Source organism: Microcebus murinus, chromosome 32 (genome assembly GCF_040939455.1).
Source record: "Microcebus murinus isolate Inina chromosome 32, M.murinus_Inina_mat1.0, whole genome shotgun sequence".
Lineage (NCBI taxonomy): Eukaryota > Metazoa > Chordata > Mammalia > Primates > Cheirogaleidae > Microcebus > Microcebus murinus.
The window spans coordinates 4,619,387-4,631,742 of record NC_134135.1 but is presented as its reverse complement, the minus strand read 5'-3'; positions in this window follow the sequence as shown (position 1 = coordinate 4,631,742).

Below are 12,356 nucleotides of genomic sequence, written 5' to 3'. Positions count from 1 at the left end.
GTAAAAAGGACTGTGTGCTGCCCTCAAAAAAAAAACGTTGTTTCTATGCAGACCATACGGGAGTTGTTAAAAAGTCTATAGCTAAGGTCAAAAAAGGGCTTGCCCGCCACAAACGGGCTATACATTTCTACGGCCCAACAGTTCCACTGATAAATGAGGCAGAGGAAAAGAAAGAGGAAGGAACTTGTGAAGAGGCCAAAGGAAGAACAGGAGATGGTGATATTATTATTAATTTTATAATTATTAATATATAATCTTGTTCTTTCCACCCGGAATACCTCGTCCCTGGAATACCTTTTCCCCACGCCCACTTCTCTGCCAAGGAAATTCTATTTGTTGTTTTGGAACTCAACTCTGACGTCACCTCCTCTGAGGAGCCTTCCCACATCCCATTTCCCCAAACCTCGAACCCTCTGGAATCCCACAAAAATTTGCTCAGATTTCTATTATAGTCCAAGTTATATTTAAAAGTGTTCATGTTCATACCTCCTCCTTGTACTAAATTCAGAACTCCTTGGTGGCAAGGACTATGTCTCTTTATTCCTTGTGATTCCAGTGCTTGGCTCAGCTCATTGTAGGTGGTCAGGGAAAGTGAGATTGAATGCATCAATAATCACACCTGGAGGACCCTCTGTCTTACCAAGTACTATGCCAAGAGATGTAAAGTTACAAAGACCAGGCCTTTGGCCCCTTAAAGTTCAAAAACAAATGAGAATGTGTTCCTATCTTTCAAGTCTACATTATAGAAACTCAATACAAACTGGCTTAAAAGGAAAAAAAGAATGAAGGCAGGGGACAGAATTTATTTGTCCTAGATAGTTACTTCTATTAATAGTTTCAGGGATAGCTAAATCTAAGATCCAAGGCTTTCCAGCAATGTTATCCTCCATGTTAGGTCTCTTTCTATTACGTGCTCTTGGGTAGCTTCATCCTCAGGATTTTTCTTTCTGATGTGAAAGCTGCTCACAGCTCCATGTTTACATTCAATTGTGGCAAAAATAGAGCTTTTTATGTCAATGGTCCTAGCAAAAGTCCTATGTTAATTCTCAATGCTTTTAATTGAGTCACCTGTCCTTCAATGAACCCATTATATTAACTCTGAAGAGGCCTACATCACCTGTCTACCTCTGGATTTAAAAGTGTGGTTCACCCCATCCAAAGCATATGGATTAAAAGTAAGGGAAGTTTGTTCCCCAGAGTAAAATCAAGTTGCTGTTACTAAAACAGGGAGAAAATATTAAGCAAGCAAAAACCAGCACATGGCTTCCATAGAGGAGTTGTCCTATGCATCCTATACATCAGTGATTATATGGCTAGGCTAGGAGTGATGCCTGTCTTAAGTGCTTACAGCCAAAGTTTAGGTCGGAGAAATGGATCACTTCATGGACAGCTGTCCACAACAACCTTCTAGGAGGAAGCCTGTGAACCAGGCCCTTGGGAAAGGTAGGATTATGGTAGGTGAAGATGAGGAGGCCTTTCAGATACATGGAAAGGCATGAACAAAGGCAGGGAAGTTAGGATCCTTTGCAGGTTTTCCAAGTTTTCTGGGAACTTTTGGTAATTAAGTGTGGAACTTTGGTTGGGTATATACATAGTCTAATAAGTGCTAATACTTTATGCAGATTTTTTCCATATATGATCTCAGAAAACAGTAATTTTTGCAGATACCAGGAGTAGAATTATTATTCCCATGTTACTGAAGGGGCAAGTGAGGCCTAGTACAAGAGATACCTGCTGAGAATTCATCCTCTTGTGTCCAGAGACAGAAAAGCATAAGAAGCCCAATTTCTGCCCTCCAGCCCAGGACTGTGCCCGTCCCCCTATCCACAGTAAAAATAAAATGTGGGGCTGGAAATCACCAGGACAGCAGCTGTGGTTTAGCCCCAGGGCCAGCCTGAGGACAGCTTTGGGGGAAGCTGTGGGAACAACCATATAGGCAGAGAGAAGGTATCAGACTTGCATAATGGCTAAGAGCAGAGACTCTGGCGTCAGGCCTGGTTTTGATTCTTAGTTTCATGAGTCAAGGTTTTACCTTGGGCAGAGTATATAACTTCTCTAAGTCTTAGTTTCCTCCTCTTTAAACAAGGTAAAGAACAACACCTATCTTACAGGATGGTTCATGAGGTCCAAATGAAGTATTGCATATTAAGAACTTAGCACTCTCTTCCTCTCCTATCTGATCTCCTCTTCCTCATCTAGCCTGATCTCCTCTTCCTCGTCTGGTCTCCTCTGATCTTGCTCATAGATCTCATCTCCTCTTTCAGTCTTGTCTCCTCTTTCTGATCTGGTCTCATCTCCTCTTCCTCTGCTGGTCTCATCTGGTCTTGTCTCCTCTTCCTCATCTGGTCTTGTCTGGTCTGGTCTCCTCCTCCAGTCTGGCCTCCTTTTTGGTCTGGTCTCTTCTTCCTCATCTGGTCTCATCTAGCCTCGTCTCCTCTCCCTCATTTGGTCTCCTCTGTTCTTCCTTGTCTGATCTCATCTGGTCTGGTCTCCTCTTCCTTGTCCAGACTCGACTCCTCTTCCGGTCTGGGTCTTGCAGTAGTGTTTTTAACAAAATGAAAATATTAACTACACAGGGATACCCGTCAAATGATTTGTATTGAAATTAATAACTTATATGAGTTGAAACTTACACAAATATTTTAGAAAATAGTTTCTTGATATCTTGTAATGCTCAATAGATATAAACTTAAGACCCAAGAAGTACATACAAACATACATGCTTATACTTAAAAATCAGAAATTCATATATGTATCATGAAAACATGTTTCAAGACTTAAAAGCTACCAGTATTCATGATACTCCAAGGGAAAACACTCACCATGTGCATGAAGAGAGAAATACTAAAATTAATTGTTTGAAAGCCATGCCATCAAATCGTATAGTGGCAGGTAAAGCAGCTTGTACCCCATTGAAATGGCTTCAAAGTGGCATGTATTGTAGTTTTGTGATTTTATATACTTCTTCTTAGAGATTAGCAGCTATTAAATCTCAACGCTTTAAGTAAAAAGTAGCACCAGACACTTATTACTTTCAATTTGTGCAATGGCTGATTTGTTTCTTCTTAAAATGGTGTGAACAAGAAACTAAAATATTCAAACTTTTCCACAATAAATAGGTTTTGACGGAAGGCCTCTGTGTACAATACACAAGGTTTACTAACTAGGTTTATGGCCACTAGCTATATAACTCAGAAGCTCTCAATTTTGCTTCTTCTAATCTACTTTTGGTACATAATTTCTTAAACAATCAAGTACTTAGAAACATAATAAAATGCAACAGCATGATTATCTTCTCCAACAAGAGGTCAGGTGTACAAAAAAACAGCAAAGGCTTTGATGAGTAAGACAGGATTCATAATACAGATGCATTTTTCATATTCTTCTGTATAATAAAACTTAAGTTTTTTGAAAGCCAAAAAATTCTTTGATATTCTATTTACACAATCAAATTTTATCACTAACAATCTATAAAATAGAGACATCTTAAATATACAGAATTTTAAAAGTGAAATATAAAAGAGGTTATGATGTACAGTTTCATGTATGTAAAGTACAAAAGAGGTAAAATGATGTATATTGTTAGACATCACAATCATGATCACTCTAGAGACAGTGTCTTATTTCATTTTCTGTTGTTAAAATAGACTACCAGAGACTGGGTAATTTAGAAAGAAAAGGAAAAATTTGGGGTTATGATTCTGGAAGCTGGGAAGTGCAAGATGCTGAAGTCAGATCTGTGGAGGGCCTTTGTGCTGCCTCATAACACAGCAGAAGGTGAAAGAGCAAGATATCATGTGAGGAAAAAACCACAAGGGGCCAGGCTTGCTTTATACCAAGTCTCCCATTGTAAGAGAGGTGGTCACCTCACTACAGTGAAAATGGAATTATTCCATTCATGTAGGTGGCTCCCCCTTGAATTAAACCTCTCCCATTAGTCTCGATCACCAAATACAGCCACACTGGAAATTAATGTTCAAACACACGAATTTTAAGAAGACTCATTGAAGCCACAGCTGATAGCGATTGGGTGAGCACACAGAGGGATCTGCAAAACTGAAAACATTCTGGTTTTTTATATAGGAGCTGCAAGAGAGCTAGGCTCCATTTGCCAAAATTCATTGAGTAGTGCACACTTAATTCACCCATGAAAATTTTCTTACATTACATGTCAGAAATTTACATGTCAGGTGTATGAAGGCCAATACATCTGTACATAATATCCTACATTGTGAAGGTGGATGAAAAGGGTATTAAATAATTTTACTGTGTGAATAGTGTTTAATAAAGTACACTGGCATTTCCAGGTTGAAGTCTAATTGCTGCTAAATATATAGCCCTCAAAAAGGGAGTAAAATGCACAATTATGGAAATAAGTTAACATAGAAGAAGTCAAGAAAACAGAGTAGATGTGAGGATGGGCACACAAATAGTTGGTAAAGCTTCTCAAATATGTGCATTTACTATGAAATATACAATACTAATTTGCCTGTTAATGATAAAACATTGACCATATTTAATCAGGAATTTCTTTCAAAATACAAAGCTAAAAGATAAGAATAAGAGTGGAGAAGTACAAAATATAATCCATTGAATTTAACAAGTTATTCAACTAAACCAAAATATACATAAAATAAAACAGATTTGATGTTAAAATAGCTTGCCATGGTTGAAATTAGTGCTATTTTTAATTCCAAACTGACAATACTTATGCGTAATATTTCAGTATTATTGCTTGATAGACACAAAACATAATATGAGTGTTATGTACACACACATACATACATAAATATGCAAACATTTAAAACACTTTGATGTATGTAAAGTACAAAAGAGGTAAAATGATGTATATTATTAGACGTCACTATCATGATCACTCTTAGAGACAGTGTCTTATTTCATTTTCTGCTGTTAGAATAGAATACCTGAGACTGGGTAACTTAGAAAGAAAAGAAAAATGTTTGGGTTATGACTCTGGAAGCTGGGAAGTGCAAGATGCTGAAGTCAGATCTGGTGAGAGCCTTTGTGCTCCATCATAACACAACACAAAGTGAAAGAGCAAGACAATGTGTGTGGAAAAAAACACAAGGGGCTGGGCTTGCTTTATACCAACTCTCTATTGTAATAACCACATCACTACAGTGAAAACAGATTTATTCCATTCATAAGGGTGGAGGCCCATGACCTAAACCTCAACCTCTCCCATTAGTCTGTCTTCCAATACAGCCACACTGGAAATTAAGGTTCAAACATGAAGTTTCAGAAGACACATTGAAGCCATAGAAGATAGAGATTGGGTGAGCACACAGAGGCATCTGCAAGGTTGAAAATATTCTGTTATTTGATACAGGAGCTGCAATAGAGGTATTGTACAAGTAAAATGTACATGTACAAGTAAAAGGTACAATTACAGAAATAAGTTAACACAGATGAAACCAACATAGAAAATAGAAGTGAGGATGCACACATAAACAGTTACTAAATAAATGCTTCACAAATATGTCAATTTTTATATGAAGTATATAATACTAATTTGTTCTGTTAAAGATAAACATTGACCGTATTTAGTTAGGAATTTCTTTTGAGAGACAAAGTTAAAACATAAGAATGAGTGAAGAAGTAAAAAATATAGTCCATGTATTTTAACAAGTTAATGAACTAAAAAATATACATATAAAATAAAACAGGTTTCCTGTTAAAGTAGTTTGTCATTGTTCAAATTACTATTATTTTTAATACAAAACTTAATACTTATGTGTTATATTTCAGTATTATTGCTTCATAGATAATAAGCATAATCTAATTGTTATGTACAAACACACAAACATACACACGCAAATATTTACAACACAAAATATGTAAGTGGGTATAAAACCACTCTCTTAGAGTCTGACTTTCATATGGCACGTACAATTCTGTGGGGAAAAGTAAATAAACACTTGAACATTGAGCAAAAGCTTATCATTTACATGTTTCTTATACAACTAGGGGGTTCTATTCTTTATCCAGACAAAGAAATGCCTGGATACACTGGAATCACAGCTCATGAGCAGAAAGGGGCTGACAGCTGGGAAACACCCAGTGAATATTGCAGCAGTGTGCACTAAGAGCAAGCTGGGATAATTCATAAGGCTCAAACAAACCTGAAAGATGCAAGAGAGAGTGTAAAAACTGACAAAGGTGCTCACCAAGAGAAGAATGGTTTTAGTAGCTTTGGACTCAGGATAGGACCTGGAGGAGACATTGGCCCTATGAATGTGTCGCACCTGCTGCTTGTGTCTGTACAAGACCAAAACCATGAAGCTGCTGGCCCAGACCATGAGCCCCATGCAGAACACGTCAGGGAATGACAGCAGTGCTGCGTACAGTATGTCACTGGTTTTGTCATGACGAATAGAAGAACAGTATCCATGATCTTTTTGCGCTGTGATGTCTGTGTTGTTCCATTTTCCAGTCACGAACATAGGAAAAATGCTATTTACAAACGTATTCAGGATCCAGCTCATGTATACAGAGGAGCTGATGTACTTGGGAGCTTTTACCTTAAGCTCTGCCAACCTGGCGCTCCTGGGGCTGATCGTGATGGCCTGGAAGACACTCAACAGGCTGGTGCTGCCAATGGACACTCCTCTGCCCACTCTGTGAACATAAGAAAGAAGTTTGCATGCAAAGGTGCTGAGGAAACCTTTCCAGCCCAAAGCTGCCATTGTCTGGGGCACTCCTTTACAGAGGAGGATTGAAAGGTTGGCTACAGTCAAGTACTTAAGGATCAAATCTGTTGATCTTGTCCTGTTTCCAGAGAAGCACAGAAACACATGATGGTAAATTAGACACAAATTCCCCAGAATCCCAACCACAGTCTGTGATAAGAAGATGATTCCTATTGCCACTTGGCTGGCCACCATCCTGTCAGATACGAGCCTTCTGAGCCAGAAGATCCTGTATGGGAAGACAAAGCAGGGGTTGCATGAAAGATGACAATTCAAAACCAATATTCACCATTTCCTATTAATTCCCTAGAAATATGTGTTGATGTTTTTATATTAGTAAGAGTTTCCAAAATTTGAATGTAAAAATTTAAAATAGCATTAATTAATAATGTTTCAATCCCTGCTATGAAGGCAGCATACAATGTAGCCTCTTCATTCTTCATGATGTGTGAAGCAGGCACTCTATAACTTTAATTATAAAGATGAGGAAAACTTGGGCACAGGGAGATTAAATATTTGCCTAAATTCATGTGCTTATTAGGGATACAGGGGGCTCTTTAACTGGCTGGATGATTAAAAAAAGAAGACAGAGGCCGGGCGCTGTGGCTCACGCCTGTAATCCTAGCTCTTGGGAGGCCGAGGTGGGTGGATTGCTCAAGGTCAGGAGTTCAAAACCAGCCTGAGCAAGAGCGAGACCCCGTCTCTACTATAAATAGAAAGAAATTAATTGGCCAACTGATATATATATAAAAAAAAAATTAGCCGGGCATGGTGGCACATGCCTGTAGTCCCAGCTACCCGGGAGGCTGAGGCAGAAGGATCACTCGAGCCCAGGAGTTTGAGGTTGCTGTGAGCTAGGCTGACGCCACGGCACTCACTCTAGCCTGGACAACAAAGCGAGACTCTGTCTCAAAAAAAAAAAAAAAAAAAAAAAAAAAAAAAAAAAAAAGAAGACAGAGAGAAAGTGCAGTGAAAACCTAGCATCTCCCGAATCAGTAGTTGTAGGATTTTTTCCCAAAATAATTCAGATGTATACTTAGATTTCTTTTAACACACTGTCATTTTCATTTAGACTGGTAGTAGTTTTTACACTTGGTTGTAACAAGTTTCCATTTATTTATAAACATTTATTTTTTAGGCTAATATCATTTGCAGAAAACCTTTAGACACCTTAATAAATTCTGATGCCCTGAGGGCAACATACTACTACTGCAGGAAATTGCCCCCTTACAAGTCATGTGTGGTGAATGCAATAATGGATCGATGTTAGGATAGCTGCAGAAGAACTCATATGCTTTTGTCGCAGGCACACATGTACAACAACACCTGTCTTAGGAATTATTGATTAATCATTTCTCATGCACTTTAACCTGGGATATAAAGTACAATACATAATAAAATGGTGGACAGTAGAAGGTTCTTAAGTTTAGATCATATACTTGTCTAGTTAATAATACTTTGGTTAAGTAGATAAATACATAATAAATAGCAAACTATTAGCAGTAAAGTGAGATACATGAACGATATTAAAGCAGCAGTTATATCAAAAAAGGAATATAGAAGACAGGAAAGCGTCTGCTTATAGGAAATTCAATGAGTATAGATTTTGGATTATTAGAATTTATATTTTTAACCGACTTTATTGTCTAGAGCAGTTTTAACTTCATAACAAAATTGAACGGGAGGTACAGAGATTTCCCACAGACCCCTGTGTATGCACAGAGTCTCCCCTAGCAAATCCTGACACCAGTGTGGTACAACTGCTATAACTAATGAGAATATTTTTAACCAAGTGACAACAAGATGATATAATGCTGACAGCTCTGTCAGAAATCCATAATTATTATGTGAACCTTTTCTTAAATGTTCCTTCCCTAACTTTCAGAAGAAAGACAGCCTCACTGCACTCCCCAGACTAAAATTAGTTTCAGTACAGACACAATTACTGTCTATGGTAATTGTATCAGATGCCCAGAGTTATAGAAAAACCTTTCTATTCAAGTCATTGCCATTCAAATACTCTTTCCATGTGTGCTTGTATTATTCCTGTAAAATCATCTTACTCTTTCTTATAAGTATGAATGGATTCTATCCAAATCTCTAGTAAGCCTGAACATTTAGTGTAGGATTCCTTCGAAGTAGGATGAACAGCAGATGAGTTTTTAAAAATTTTATTTGTTCAAGTGTGGCTATGTATATTTATTTTATAATTCTCTCTTCTACTTTTTGAAGAAACTTATTTGAAAACATTTAATTTTAAGAAAAAATATTGTATATATTCCAGGTATACGGTGTGGTGATTTGATATGTATATACATTGTGTACTAATTACCAGGGTCAAATTCACTAACACATCTATCCTCCACATATTAACTGTGTCAGGGGATTGAGTTAAGGACATTTAAATCTGCTCCCTATAAATTTTCAAGTGAACAATATCGTATTATGCTCCATAGTCACCATCATATATTGGACCCCAGAACATCTTATAACTGAACGTTTTTACCCTTCTGAAATGACATCTTTAAAGAAACTTAAACATTAGGTTTCATTATCACTTGGATTAAACTATAAAAGTTGCTGTCCGTGAGGCTTATGAAACCAAATTAGGCACCGTGAGGAGTTGGTGCAGCATCAAGGACTGCCCTTTCTCGTTACCAGCTGAGTCCATTCAGCAAGAACTTTTTCTCCTTCCTGAGTAGCTTAGGCACTGAGCCAGGTTCAATCCAGGAAAGACCCATTCCCTGATACGATCATTTAAGCAGACTCTCGATGCAGCTTTCTGCTTACAGACTCTGCCCTCAGACTGAAATAGAAAATACTCACCCAGTCTTTTCTCGTTGTCAGGATGATGAGCTCCATGTGACAGTCACTGCACAGCATACATGTGTGACAGGCAGGCAGTCAGACCCTTACATATGGGTTTGGGATTCTGTGGCCTCACCCCTCCTCGGAACTGCAATTATTGTTTCACCAGCCGTGGCAATGGGTGTCTACGCTTGGGAGCTGAGAAGATTTCTGAAAACTTTTTTCCCAGTTGTGCATCATTGCAAGCAATTACAAATGTCTAGCTAGTGTCTCCTAAGAGACTACTGGGCTATTTTCCAAAGGCTCCATGTTTTCAATGATCCCTGGGAGCAGGCGAGGTGTCACACGGAGGGGCAGGAGTGACTGAGGTCTGTCATGGGGGGACTGGCAGTAAAGGATGTGTGTCCCATGGCGTTCTTTGCTTCCCTGAGAAAGTTTTCTACCCAAGTCTAATTATTCTCTAATCTTCATTTTACTGACTGTCATCATGTTTTACATTGTTAGTGGTGTGACCAAATCCGAGTTCCTGCCACTTGCTGCAGGGCAGCCAGTAAGTTAAGAGTCAAGGAGCTGGGGCAGGAAAGTGACTTTTATTCAGGAAGCAGCAAACTTAGAATATTGTGGACTAATATCCTAAAGAAACATCTTAAGTTACTATGAAACTTGCACTCCTTATTTGTTAACAGGCAAAGGGAGTTACACGAAGTAACAGAGGACCACAGACATGTGGGGGTCATTGAGGGCCTGAGAAATCTTCTTAAATCTTAAATCTTCTTTTTTCTTGGTCAGGTAACCTTGGAGGGTTCCAGTCATGACGTTGCTGTACATCTTTAACATAGCATTGTTACTTCTGTGTATACTTTGCTGACTTCCTTGGGAGTTAGTTTTGGGAAAAGGACAGTTACCATCTTTCTTCTAGCCCATGTTCAGAAGGTAACAGGCTGGGTATGTAGTGGTCACTTGGGATGAGGCACTAGAAGTCCAAACTCTGCCAGGCAGCACCTCCGCACAGAAAGCCAAACTCACTGTCCTCACAAGGACTCCTCAAATTGGAAAAGAGAAGGTGGTAAACATGTATACAGACTCGAAATATGCCTTTTGGCATTACATATACATGGGCCACTACATTGAGAGAGGAGACTCTTAAATGCAGGGAGAAAGAGTTAAAACATCCAAAAGAAATATTAGGGCTGTTAGAGGCCGTCTGGGAACCTAAGAAGTGGCAGCTGAACACTGCAGGGGACACCAGAACGGATCTAGCTGGAGACTTCGGGAAATGCAAAGGCCGATGCTGAGGCAAAGAGGGCAGCCACCCGAGAGACAGAGATGACAGAGGGCTGATGGCTCCCTTACTGTCGTGGCTTCCAACTGAAACCCCCAAAACTCACCCCTACAACAGGAATGGTTAAAACAAGAGGAGGCTGAGACAGATGAAACAGGATGGATGATTCTTCCCTATGGACAGATAGCTGTTCCTCACCTCCTCGGGCCAACTATAGTGAAAACAGCCCATGAGGCCACTCACCCTTGGTAAGAAACTACAGAAAACCTTGGGGAAGATACTTTTACATCCAACACCTCCCTGCTTTGAGGAAGAATGCAAACTCATGTTGCATCATTTGTAGCCAACACAACGCCAAACAAGGCCCAGCTGCGCCTCCTGGAGTTCAGACAGAGGCGCGATGCACTTCGAGGACCATCAGAAAGACTTTTCTGAGCTGCCTCAGTGCACCGGGTGGTACTGCTGTGCACCTACTCAAGATGTGTGAGGCCTTCCCTTGCAGGACTGAAAAGGCTTGAGAGGTGGTAAAGGTTTTCTTCAGAGAAAAAGTCCCTCGATATAGACTGTTACAGATCGGCTCAGACAACGGGCTGGTATTCATAGCAGACATAGTCCAGATGACCTCCAAGGGGTTAGGAATCTCTTGAAAACTACATATTGCGTATAGGCCCCATAATTCGGGAAAGGCACAGAGAATGAAGAGAACCATAAAGGCAGGATTAGGAAAGCTATGCCAAGAAACAAACCTTACCTGGGTCAACTCTCCCTATGGTCCTATTTAGAATCAGGTGCACCCCCACTAAGAGAACAGGATACTCACCCTATGAAGTGTTGTGTGCTAGGCCTCCTCCCATCCTTAGGTCCCTGCCCAGATGACTGAGAGAACAGAGAGAACTAGAAATTCATACAGTAATAGAGGGACTAGGAAAGATATCTAATGCTTTAAGTAAATAATTTCAAGAGAGAGTCCCCATTAGCTTGCCAACTCCCATACACCCTCTCTCACCAGGGGATCAAGTATAGGTAAAAGATTAGAATTCCACCCCGCTTAAGGCAAGGTGCAAAGGGCCATTCACTGTTATACTCACCACCCCAACAGCCCTTGAAGTGGAAGGCACAGCAGCATGGATTCTCCACACCGAGTTAAGAAGGCAGCTCCAGCTCTGGGTTGGCAGACTGACTCACCCTGAGAATCCACTCCGACTAAGCCTGAGAGAAAGAGCTCGTCTGGTCCTGCTCCAGTCACATCCCAGAAGCTGGCTGGTCTACGCACGGCCGAAGCCTGAGGATGCACCTGATGAAGAAACATATGATTCCCTTAGGAATCAGTGGACTGGGATTAGGGTTATTAGCGATATTTCTATTTCATCATTTTGGAGAACATATAGCTGAAAGGTAATTATTATTAATGTAACTAAGTCTTCTTTCCTGCTAGTAGTCAGGCTTGATGCCTGTCAACTGTTATCCTGTGGCTCCCTACAAAATCAAAGACAACTTTCCTCAGTGACAAATATCTTTGTCCTTTCACTACAGATAGGTCTGGAGTTGGAAACTAT